Source organism: Hemiscyllium ocellatum, chromosome 22 (assembly GCF_020745735.1).
Source record: "Hemiscyllium ocellatum isolate sHemOce1 chromosome 22, sHemOce1.pat.X.cur, whole genome shotgun sequence".
NCBI lineage: Eukaryota > Metazoa > Chordata > Chondrichthyes > Orectolobiformes > Hemiscylliidae > Hemiscyllium > Hemiscyllium ocellatum.
In genome coordinates this window covers 57,785,638-57,798,599 of record NC_083422.1, presented here as the reverse complement: position 1 = coordinate 57,798,599, position 12,962 = coordinate 57,785,638, and the positions used below count along the sequence as shown (strand labels likewise).

General features: G+C 44.1%; 1 protein-coding gene across 3 annotated transcripts in view; it reads right to left on the bottom strand.

Moving 5' to 3' along the window:
- sfxn3 (sideroflexin 3) overlaps nucleotides 1–3,417 on the bottom strand; it is a 58,516-nt gene extending 55,099 nt beyond the window's left edge. The window contains exon 1 of one of the 3 annotated variants that reach the window (XM_060842268.1): nucleotides 3,280–3,417. The gene's annotated coding sequence lies outside the window, so the exon portion shown is untranslated. Of the gene's footprint in view, nucleotides 1–3,271 lie in introns of all 3 variants that reach the window. The other 2 variants (XM_060842266.1, XM_060842265.1) reach the window with 2 other exon arrangements.
- Nucleotides 3,418–12,962: the final 9,545 nt, after the last annotated feature.

The window sequence follows — 12,962 nt, the reverse complement described above, 5'->3', positions numbered from 1 at the left end:
CTCTACAAACTAAATCTATCTCAGTAAAATATCCTGCCAACTTAACACATAATCCGAAATAGACAGGCAGGAGGCTGGAAAAACACAACAAGCCAGCAGCATCAGGTGGTCGAGAAGTCAACATTTCTGAAGAAGAGTTATAGCCAAAACGTCGACTTCCCCACCTCCTGATGCTGCCTGGCTTGCTGTGTTCTTCTAGTCTCCTGCTTGTCTGATCTTCCTTTTGGTAGCTATCAAAATACTGAAAATGAAAAGCAAACTATTTGAATGCACTCAACTAACATTCATCAAAAGGCATTAGCAAAAATGTTTTAGTGAATGCCAGCCGCATATCAGTATCTATTTGTAGGATCATCCTCTTAATACTTCCACGTAATCAACAAGTATCTTTCTGAAACACAAAACAGAAATTGCTGGATAAAATGAGCAGGTCTGGCAACATTTGCCAGATTTGCTGAGTTTCTCCAGCAATTTGTTTGTTGTTTCAGTTCTCAACACCTACAGCTCTTTGTTTTATGCAAGTATCTATTTGTTATTTATAGCCCTAGTCAAATTAATTTTTTAAAACCCAAGACAACATTACTTAGTAGTGATAGCTAATTGTAATAGTACTATTCACAGATCCTACGGAATTTCAAATCTCTTATACAGTCATAGAGTCATACAGCACTGAAACAGACACTTCAATCAAACCCTGTCCATGTCAAACATAATTCCAAACTGAACTAGTTCCACCTGTCTGCTCCTGGCCCATCTCCCTCCAAACTTTTCCTATTTATGTATCCATCCAAACACCTTATAAACATGTAACTGTGACCGCATTCACCACTTCCGCACAAAATTCATTCACACGTGAACCACCTTCCATGTAAACAATTTGCCAGTGTCTTTGTTAAAATCTCTCTCTCTCCTCCCATCTTAAAAAACATTTCCCTAGGATATGGAATTTCAAGACTAGGGACAAGGCAACTCAACCTATACCCCTCATTGTTTTACAAACTTCTTTACCTCTCAACCTTCTATGCTCCAGTAGAAAAATGACCCAGCCTATATTTATAACTCAATACTCCCATACCCAGCAACATCCTGGTAAACCTCTTCTGAACCCTGCCCAGCCTAATAATATCTTTCCTAAAACTGGGCGGCCGGGGTGAGTATTGAGTCAAGAATCCACATATTTGTCGTTGAACCTTAAAATTTTCAGGTTTACACATAGATATTACATCCATTCAAACAATTTCAGAGGAACTTCAACAATCCATTTAAGCGACATTTAAGGGACATTTAAGCAACTGCTGGACAGGGACATGGAGAGCAGTGAGTTGAGGGGTGCATAGGTTACGTTATTATTTTTTTACATTAGGATTAAACCTCAGCGCAACATTGTGGGCCAAGGACCTGTTCTGAACTGTACCTCTCTATGTTCTATAATTTGGAGATGCTAGTGTTGGACTGGGGTGTACAAAGTTAAAAATCTATAACCTGGTGTTGGTGATATTTAACTTGAACAATACAGCCAGCAAAGAATGACTCACTTTAGTGCTTTGATCATGCTCTTCAGTCGAGTTCAGAGGAGAAACAAAAAGCAGAAATTGCCAGAGGAACTCAGCACATCTTCAGCATCCACAGTTCTTGGTTTTAGTCAGAAAAAAGCACCATGGCCAACACAGTGGTTAAGCTATTAGGGCAATTGAGAAATGCAAACAGACATCCCTTGGGGAAGTTCACCAGCAAGATAAGCAGGAAATAATTTCAATATTGCTGGTCCCTAAGCACAAAGTACAAAAGTGCTGGTATGTGAGAGGAAACACATGATGCAATGCACACATCCTTGCTCCGTGGAAAAGTTAATAACCAAGAGCACAAATGAATCCATTACTGAGATTAAATACACAGCCGTAATACTCAGCCAAGACAAGGCACTGCATTACCAGTGACCTTGAATGTTAGTTACTTAGTTAGTGAGGAGGAGTGGTGAGGGAAATAGGTCACTAACTGGGCATCAGCCTGTGGGTAGATCCTCTTAGTGTCAGGACATGGCGGTCACAGCAAAGGGGGGATGAAGGGTGAAAGGGCAATGGAGGGTGGACGGGTGGGGTGGGATGGAGTGTGGACAGCGGGGGGGGGTGGAGATGGAGGGTGGACGGGGGGGGGAGGAGATGGAGGGTGGACGGGGGGGGGAGGAGAGATGGAGGGTGGACGGGGGGGGGGAGGAGAGATGGAGGGTGGACGGGGGGGGGTTGGAGATGGAGTGTGGACAGCGGGGGGGATGGAGATGGAGGGTGGTCGGGGGGGAAAGAGATGGAGGGTGGACGGGGGGGTAAGAGATGGAGGGTGGACAGCGGGGGGAATGGAGATGGAGGGTGGACGGGGAGGTGGAGAGATGGAGGGTGGACGGGGGGAGGAAGATGGAGGGTGGACGGGGGGAGGAAGATGGAGGGTGGACGGGGGGAGGAAGATGGAGGGTGGACGGGGGGAGGAAGATGGAGGGTGGACGGGGGGAGGAAGATGGAGGGTGGACGGGGGGAGGAAGATGGAGGGTGGACGGGGGGAGGAAGATGGAGGGTGGACGGGGGGAGGAAGATGGAGGGTGGACGGGGGGGGGGGGAGAGATGGAGGGTGGACGGGGGGGGGGGAAGAGATGGAGGGTGGACGGGGGGAGGAAGATGGAGGGTGGACGGGGGGAGGAAGATGGAGGGTGGACGGGGGGGGGGGGAGAGATGGAGGGTGGACGGGGGGGGGGGGAAGAGATGGAGGGTGGACGGGGGGAGGAAGATGGAGGGTGGACGGGGGGAGGAAGATGGAGGGTGGACGGGGGGGGGGAAGAGATGGAGGGTGGACGGGGGGAGGAAGATGGAGGGTGGACGGGGGGGGGGGAAGAGATGGAGGGTGGACGGGGGGAGGAAGATGGAGGGTGGACGGGGGGGGGAAGATGGAGGGTGGACGGGGGGGGGAGAGATGGAGGGTGGACGGGGGGGGGGGGGGGAGAGATGGAGGGTGGACGGGGGGGGGGGGGGGGGAGAGATGGAGGGTGGACGGGGGGGGGGGGGGGATGGAGAGGGAGTAACGGTAACTCCGGACTGGCTCCTCACCAACAGTGGGGAACACCCTGACCTCTGGGGCCAAACGGGACACTCACAACCGGCACCGGCACCGGCACCGGCACCGGCACCGGCACAGAGGCGGGCGGCCGCTCGGGCCCTCGCTCTCCCTCTCTCCCGTTCGCCGGTCTCGGTTTCTCTCTCCCTCAGCCCCCCGGTGACGGTTTCACTCACTCACACTCCGGTCTCTCCCCGGTCCCGGTTATTCTGTCTCTGTCTCGGTGGTCCCGGTTTCGGTTCCCCACTCCTCGGTCTCTCTCCGGGAAGCGCTCGCGCGCCTCGCCGCAGCCAAACACGGCGGCGCGTGGGAGGGGGAGGGACGTGATCTGACTGACAGACCACTCCACTGCGCAACCGCCTCCGCTCTGACCAATCGACGCCAGTCGGAGGCGGGGCAAGGTATAGAGGCGGGGTCAGCAGGATCGGGAAAGCGGCCGGGAGAGGGGCGTCACCCCGGAGCACGCGCTCTGATTGGCTGCTTCTTCATGACCTCAGCTCGGCAAGGTCAAGGACTCCGGGTTGTGGGTGTGGTCTTTGAGAGGGACAAGGGCAGTGTATGGGGTTTGGGTCAATGAAATATTGGCAATGAGTTGATGTTTGGGGCAATAGGCTGGGGGCAATGAACTGTTGGCAATGAGTTTGGGTTTGGTGCAATGAGCTATTGGTGATGAATTGATGTTTGGGGCAATTACTTGGTGCAGGTGTCAATGGACTAATGGCACTAAGCTGGTTCTAGGGACCATAAGTTGGTGTCAATAACCGAGGGAAATAAGATGTTTCTGGTGACAATCAGCATCAACTGGTGGTAGAGAGCTGGTGCTGGTGGTACTATGCTGATTCTGATGGCAATGAGCTGATGCTTCTAACAAAATGATCATTTACAAAGATGATTGTTATGCCATTAGTAAAAAACATTTTTATGCATCCTCCTTAGATAGTCAATATTTTTGGGGTTTGTAAACCTTACAGTAGTGTTCAAAATAAGGTATAAAATATAATATTCCTGCACAAAAAGGTGGCATTAAAGTGTTAAACCCTTGTTCAAACACGAGTACAGCATGTAACACCCATGTTCAAAAATGCAAATAGGATACCATGTTTATAAATAGGAACATAGAATACCAAATAAGGATGTGACAGTAAAGTATTGCAGTATTGTGTCCAGTTCTGAATTTTTCATTTATTTTTCTGTGGGATGTGGTCATCATTGGCAATATCAGCTATTTTTGTCTATTCCTCAATTCAATTGAACTAAATGGCTTACTAGACCATTCCAGAGGTTAGTTTTATGTCAATCACATTGCTGTGGATCAGGAGTCTATTGTGGTCAGATCAGCAGATATTCTTCTCTAAGGGCATTATTAACCCGGATTTTCACTTTAACACAATAACTTTGTGATTTACATACTGAAGTGAGCTTTCATAGAACGTAGAACAATACAGCGCAGAACAGGCCCTTCAGCCCTTGATGTTGCGCCGACCTGTGAACTATTCTCAGCTCGTCCCCCTACACTATCCCAAAATCATCCATGTGCTTATCTAAGGATTGTTTAAATCTCCCTAATGAGTTGACTACATTAGCAAGTGGGGCATTCCATGCCCTTACCACTCTCTGCGTAAAGAACCTGTCTCTAACGTCTGTCTTAAATCTATCACCCCTCAATTTGTGGTTATGCCCCCTCGTACACGCTGACATCATCATCCTGGGAAAAAGAATTTAATTGTCTACCCTATCTAATCCTCTGATCATCTTGTATGTCTCTATCAAATCCCCTTTTAGCCTTCTTCTTGCCAATGAGAACAGGTTCAAGTCTCTCAGCCTTTCTTCATAAGACCTTCCCTCCAGACCAGACAACATCCAGGTAAATCTCCTCTGCACCTTTTCCAATGCTTCCACATCCTTCCTGAAATATAGGGACCAGAACTGTACACAATATTCCAAGTGCAGCCGCACCAGCGTTTTGTATAGTTGCAGCATGATATTGCAGCTCCGGAACTCAATTCCTCTACGAGTGAAGCCAAACACACCTTAACAGCACTATTTACTTGGGTGACAACTTTCAGGGATGTATGTACATGGACTCCAAGATCCCTCTGCACATCCACACTACCAAGAATCTTTCCATTGACCCAGTACTCTGCCTTCCTGTTATTCTTCCCAAAGTGCATCACCTCACATTTAGCTGCATTGAACTCCATTTGCCACCTCTCAGCCCAATTCTGCAGTTTATCCAAGTCCCCCGCGACCTGTAACAGTCTTCCACACCGTCCACTACTCCACCGATTTTAGTGTTGTCTGCAAATTTACTAATCCGTCCACCTATGCCTGTGTCTAAGTCATTTATAAAAATGACAAACAGCAGTGGTTCCAAAACAGATCCTTGTGGCTCACCACCAGTACCTGGACTCCAGGCTGAATATTTTCCATCAACCACCACTCGCTGCCTTCTTTCAGAAAGCCAATTTCTAATCCAAACCGCTAAATCATCCTCAATTCCATGCCTCTGTATTTTCTCCAACCATGTGGAACCTTATCAAAGGCTTTACTGAAGTCCATGTACACCAATCAACTGCCCTACCCTCATCCACATGCTTGGTCACCTTCCCAAAAAACTCAATGAGGTTTGTGAGACACAACCTGCCCTTGACAAAACCATTTTGACTATCTGAAATCAAATTGTTGCTTGATAGATGATTATAAATCTTATCTCTTACAATCCTTTCCAAAACCTTTCCTACAACAGAAGTAAGGCTCACTGGTCTATAATTACCTGGGCCATCTTTACTGCCCTTCTTGAACAAGGGCACAACATTTGCAATCCTCTAGTCCTCTGGTACCAAACCTGTAGACAATGGCAACTCAAATATCAAAGCGAAAGGCTCAGCTATCTGCTCCCTAGTTTCCCAGAGAATCCTCGGATAAATCCCATCTGGCCCAGGGGACATGTCTACTTTCACTCCTTCTAGAATTGATAACACCTGTTCGTAACTAACCTCTATCCTTTCTAGTCTAATATCTCGTACCTCACTCTTCTCTTCCACAACATTCTCCTTTTCCTGAGTGAAAACCGATGAGAAATGTCCGTTTGGCAACTCTCCAATCTCCACAGGGTCCACACTCAACTTCCCACTTCTGTCTTTGACTGGACCTATTCCTACCCGAGTCATCCCTTTATTCTTCACATACCTATAGAAAGTTATAGGGTTCTCCTTTATTCTATTTGCTAACGACTGCTTGCGTCCTCTCTTTGCTCTTCTTAACACTCTCTTTAAATCCTTCCTAGCCGATCTGTAACTATCCATTGCCTCATCTGTACCATCTTGCCTCATCAACACATAAGCCTCCTTCTTCTTCGCAACAAGAGATGTAATTTCTGTAGTAAACCACGGTTCCCTTACCTTATCACTTCCTCCCTGTCAGACAGGGACATACCTGTTAAGGACACACAATATCTGTTCCTTAAACCAACTCCACATTTCCATTGTCTGCATTCCCCCGTCTGCATCAATTGCAGAGATTTTATTCATTGAATTTAAGTTTCACGAGTTGCCCTGGTGGGATTTGAACTCTTGCTATGCAGGATTACTAGTCCAATGATAATACCATTACTACATCACCATGTACCATCCATGAATGGTATGAAAACAATATATCTTAAATAACATCGTCTAGTGAATAAAACATTAGGGAGGGAGCATTAGAATCACTTGGAACAGGAGGAAGCCCTTCAATCCTTCAGCCACAAAGATCTTAAGAAATAGGAGCAGGGGAAGGTAAGTTAGCCTCTCAAGCTTGCCCCGCCATTCTATAAGATCATGGGTGATCTACCCCAGGCAGAGGTAGAGAATTCAAGTGTTCACTACTCTCTAAGAGAAGGCATTCTTTTGCATATTATTTTAAAGTAGTCTCCCTTTATTCTGTAACTACATTCCCTAGTTCGAGATTTCTCCACAAGTGGAAACATCTTCTCAACATCTTCCCTGTCAGGCCCCCTCAGAATCTTGTACAGTATGTTTCAAAAGATCATCCTTCATTCTTTTAAATTCTAATGAATAAAAGCCTAACTTATTTAGCCATCCTTGATAAGTCAACCCCCTCAACCCTGGAATCAATTCAGTGAATTTTGTTTGAAATGCATCCAATACCATTATGCTTTTTCTTAAATACAGGGACCAAAACTGTACAGAGTTACCTAGGTGAGGCATCAACACCTTGTGCAATTATAACAAGACTTCTCTACTTTTAAACTCCAACAACCTACCAGTAAAGATCAGAATTCAATTTGCTTGCTTAATTACTTGCTGCATCTGCATGCCAACAGTTTGTAATTCATGAAGTAGAGCACACAGATCTCTCAATGCCGTACTTACTTTCATGTGGAGGTGCCGGTATTAGACTGGGGTAGACAAGGTCAGAAGTCACATGACAGCAAGTTATAATCAAACAGGTTTATTTCAAATCATAAGCTTTCGGAGTGCTGCTCCTTTGTCAGGTGAAGTGGTCGGAAGAACACCAGCACAGAATTTGGAAGCACAAATATCAAAAGATCATGCAAATGGTGTGCGTGGAGTGTCGCTGACAGGTTTTTGCAGGTGATCAAAAGTTTCAGTCGGTGCAAGTAAAGTATAAACAGCTGAATCACAAATAAAGGGTTGACCTATGGTCCGATTAATTGAAGCAGAGAGATAATTATGAAAAATAAAAAATAACATGGTGCTGGAGACAAACCAAATGGCTGGAATAACATGATAGGTATAAGAGTTGCATGAGAGAATCTAACCAAAATAACAAGTAATCCAAAAATCTCATCTACACTTGAAATGTTAGGTTGCTTTCTCTGCGTGGCTGCTGCCTGACCAGCTGCGATCTCCAGCATTTTTGATTATTGTGTGAGCACTCAGTTAAGGGATTTGCACTGAAGTGAAGCATTCATTGCTGAATAAAAATGAATAAGCTCTTACACATTGTGATAATGCTGCTCCTTTTACACGGTGGTGTTGTCCTTGGTTTTTTTTCAAAAGTGCTTTACAACACAGGTTCCAAAATGTCCAAATTTAAGTTTAAAAAAAAACACATGTGCAATGAAAGGGGAGTGGCCAGTTTTCCAGCTCAGTGTTTCTCTGGTTTGGATTTTAGCAGTCTGGCTGTTCACAGCAAGCGGTCAGTCAGCTTGAAGCTGCTGGTCAAAGAAACAGCTATGTGGAAGAAGGTGTTCCATGCTGAATCGCTCTGCCATCTCTCCTGTAAGACCCTGTGTTTGATTTTAATTTTTTTTGCCAAGGGGTGTTTATGGGGATTGTTGCAGTAATTTGGAACAGCATCATTAATTTGGGATAGACTGTTGGGTTTTCAGAGATGTTAAGTTATTCTATATTCTGTTCTCTTTTGTTTGTGTTTCATTTGGTAATCTTGCAAATAAATTATGTTTTGTTTAAAATTAAGTGGTTGGGCCAACTGCATCACTCCTGGAATATCCACCTTACATCTGCTTAAAACAACTCGCAAAGTTAAGCTCTGGGCAAATTTTTGAAATGCTTTGAGGGAGTCTGCCCTGGTCTCATAACAGCATCCAATCACTAACATCCCAGCTATGCTCTGTCGCCCATTAAACATTTAAAAGGAAGGCACCTGGGGGCAAGGGGACAATTATTCCACATCTCCGCATGGGAGATTCAAAGGCCCATTGTGGGAAAATCTCTGCTAATCCATGATAGGCCCACAAAAGCAAAATTGGCCAAACTGTACCAAAATCACCCAGAATTCCCAAGCAGGCTCACAAGCAAAATCAGACAGCCCACCCAGACAAGAGGATACAAGAGGTGTTGTGTTGCAGGAAGCAATGAAGATCATTGAGAGTCAAATTGTGTTAATTGTCACTTGTGTGGAAAGATCAAATAACTTTCAATCTGACACCATTGGGAGGATATTGGAGGATGCCCCTCAGCATGTCGAGGTGACTGTAGGCCAGGTTTTCACTCAAAATATGATAAGGGCCAGAGTAGATTGACCATATCAATGTTGAAAATGGAAGACCTGCATCTCATTCCTGATATCTCTTCATAGGTCAGTGCTCCCAACTCTGATATTTGCCCAAACAACCCAAGCTGCTGTATTATATTGATTACAGTTAAATGGGAAGAAAGAATGAACAATGTCAACAGAACCCCAGAGACAGGAGGCCCACAGGGGAAGGGGTCAGCTCTGGTCAAGCAAGAAGTGCATGAAGAGGTGAACCAGAGTCATCAGGTATTATACTAAGAGAGGACATTCTGAAAGCTCCCTGAAGATGAATGAAAGGTATGTTGGTGGTGTCTTTGCATAATTAGGTTGACCCCCAGCTACATCTGTCACCTCCTGCAGGCAGATCTGCAGCCACATTGACTTGGGACAAAACACTACCTGCTATGTTGCCAAAAATCACAGCAGCATTGAACTTCCTCCCCATGACTCCTTCCAAACCTTAACTGTGGCATCTCATTCATAAGTGCCCCAATATCCTTACAGGAAAGCAACAGATTTTGTCCAGTTCACCAAAGGACCAAGAGAGCCAAGGTGGCCGAGCTGTCACATTAGCATCATTGCTGAGTTCTCTTAGCTACAAGGGGACATCAGCTGCATGCACGTGGTGCTCAGGGCTCCAAGGCACCATCCAACCAGATTCCTGAACCAGAAGAGATTTCATTCCCTCAATGTCCACCTCATTTGTATCTGCAGAGAACAATTCCTTCAAGTCTCCACTTGCTTCCCAGAGAGCTGTCACAACACCTATATTCTGCGCAACTCCTGTGTTTCTGCAAATGAACCTCCTGCTTGCCCTCAAATTGTGTGTTTTATCCACACCTGAATATGCAATGACTGAGAACAATGCAATTGAGCAAGAAAACCCACTCAGCCCTTGAGTGGAAATACCACCCACTTTTCCGTCCAGTCTCAAAGAAATGAGACTTCGCCCAACATTTTTAACCAAACATGACTCATACTCAGTTCTGAAGAAGAGTCATACTTAAGTCAATATGCTAACTTTGTTTTTCTCTGCATCAAGGCCTGTTGCATTTCTCCAGTACTTTCTGTTTTTCTTTCAAAATTGCAGCAACTGTAGTACTTTGCTTTTGTTTTCGTTTAACTCAAGATTTTAATTTGGCTAACTCACTATTGTTCACCGCCTGTTGATATTTTTAAGATATATAATTAGTAACCAATGAACCAACTTCAATCTATTCTGAATTTTTTTACAGAAGAACATTTTCCTTTTTACATGTTGTGTCTCAAAATGACACAGGCTTCATTATCATTGTTTTTCTCTCTCGGACTTCCCTTCAGGAATTAGAAAGGCTGGGTTGGAGCCTCAGTCTAATAGTACGGTGTTGTTGTGTGAAATCAGTCAGCAAAATTACATTTTTTATTTTGGGCAGCATGGTGGCACAGTGGTTAGCACTGCTGCCTCACAGAACCAGAGACCCACGTTCAATTCCTGCCTTGGGCAACTGTATGTGTGGAGTTTGCACATTCTTCTCGTGTCTACATGGGTTTCCCCCAAGTGCTCTGGTTTCCTCCCACAGTCCAAAAATATGCAGGTTAGTTGAAATGGTCATACTAAATTGCCCATAGTGTTGGTGAAGGGGTAAATGTAGAGGAATGGGTCTGGGTGGGTTGCTCTTCGAAGGGTTGGTGTGGACTTGTTGGGCCGAAGAGCCTGTTTCCACACTGTAAGTAATATAATCTAATCTCCTTAATTCACAATCACTTTGCTTTTTCCTGTAAGTAATTAAATCTTAAATTTCAAAATCAGTGACAGCAACATTAGCTGACAAAATCTTAAAAAGTTTTCATATTGGTTTAACATTTAATGTGCATTCAGCTGTTAATATTGGCAACAATGAAATCTCCAATCACTAGTTCTTAATTTGTCTCATGTTTGGGTGGAATTAATATGGATGAAGGCTGTGGCTTGAGAACTTTGAGCTTACTGAAGTTGGTGAAGTGCTGGAAGTAAATAAGCTAGGAAGAGCAACATGAAACGAGTACCCAATATACCAAAATGGTGAATATTCTTGCCTGAGTGAGGATTTTAGCCTCCTCCCATAATATTAACACAGTGGCTTTTCCAGACTTCAGCTGAACCAGAATGGCAACATCTTAACTACAGTAGTCAAGGGACAATTGCAATATTCCTCTGCTATTTCTAAACCTCTGAGTGATTCCAGGTGAAGAAGGAAGTATGTTTAAAGTACAAATTTCTGAGACATGCAAATGATCCTGATTTCCTGAACTGACAGGTATTGGCTGACCATACTCCTCAAAGTGATCCCAAAGGTCATTACCTCTTTATGTCCATAAAACTGGGGGTATTAGACTAACCTATCACTCTCCCAGGCTATACAAAATCAGACTGTGTCAAGCTGTCCTCATGCTAGCCTTTCCAAAATGTGGATTCCTTAAGGTAGTGATTCTAGCTGAACAGGTCCCTGGGGTGTTCTGTCTGACCTCCAATGGCCCTGTGGACATGTCATGGCCCACCCAACCAACACAGTGATTGAAATATCTCCACAGAGGCCAGTTTTCCATCACCAAGTGCAGAGTCCTTGACACTGATCCAGCTCCCTCAGCCAGCTCTCACAGTGAACAGAACCCCTGACACATTTGTTCTTATCCATCAGCCAAGGTTCCTTATTTGAGCCAGGTAAACAGCCCTAATCTGTGAAGTCGTATTCCATGGCTGACCTCATTATTATCATTACATTGACACTCCACATTCTCATGCCAATTGGAAAGAGAAAACATTCCATTGTCCAATGCCATAATTGTTTAATGCCATAATCAATCAAACAGCTACTGTCTCCTATTTTTCACACTTCTATAACTAATAAGCAGAAATGTTCAAAGAAAATGAAAAGAAGTTCATGATGTTTTAGAAGTCAACAAAGTGCTGTTTAGTGGCTCAATGTTTTTTCTACTGGATTTCTTGCTGAAGGGTCCTGGAAATTGGTCTTCAGTTCTTGGAGACTGTCAGTCAGTTCTGGAGGCTTGATGTTCCACAGTGTTCCACTTTTCAAAGTTTATGTCCAAGCCACCAGTTATTGAGCCACAAGCAAGCTTAATTTCCTATTGGAAATTACCTTATCTAGAATACTTTTTCTGCAATGCAAAGTTATACTTATTGCACTAAGGTAACTGCTGCCACTAGAAATAAATAAAAATAGATTGGCTCGATGTTACAAAACGTGATAGAACTATCTGACAAAAAGCATACATCATAGACAGCACTATAACATTATGAGGTCTGACAGGGGACTTTCCAATCAAGATACACTCAGTATCACTTCAATGAGGTCTGAAATGGCTCATTAATATAGTGTCATGTACTATCAGTTCATATTTGACATTTGGTCTGTGACTGAAACTAATGACAGAACACTTCATCATCATGCATGAAGTCTGGAAAAATGATACATTCTCCAACCAGTGACTGAAGGGCTGAAGACATATGATGGGAAATGCAGACAATTATGTTTGACATTGTGGATTTTCCTTCCAATGATACTACGTTTTGTCCTCCCAACACATTGATGTGAAGGGATAATAAATATAAATTACCTGTCTGTCTGTATGTTCCAAGATATATCATAAACTGTCTAATATACGCTTTCTTATGATATTTATAAAATTGGGTTTTCAAGGATGACTCTGACTTTGAATTGGTTAATCATTATCAGTCACGTTGTGTACATAATAGTAAAAAGCTAATTACCTTTTATCACAATGTTTTGCAAAGTGATTTTTGTTTGATTTGTTAGATTAATGTTGAAATATTTCCACATTGGCTGTTCCTGGGAAGTTCTGACTTATTATTTTCTGTGCAT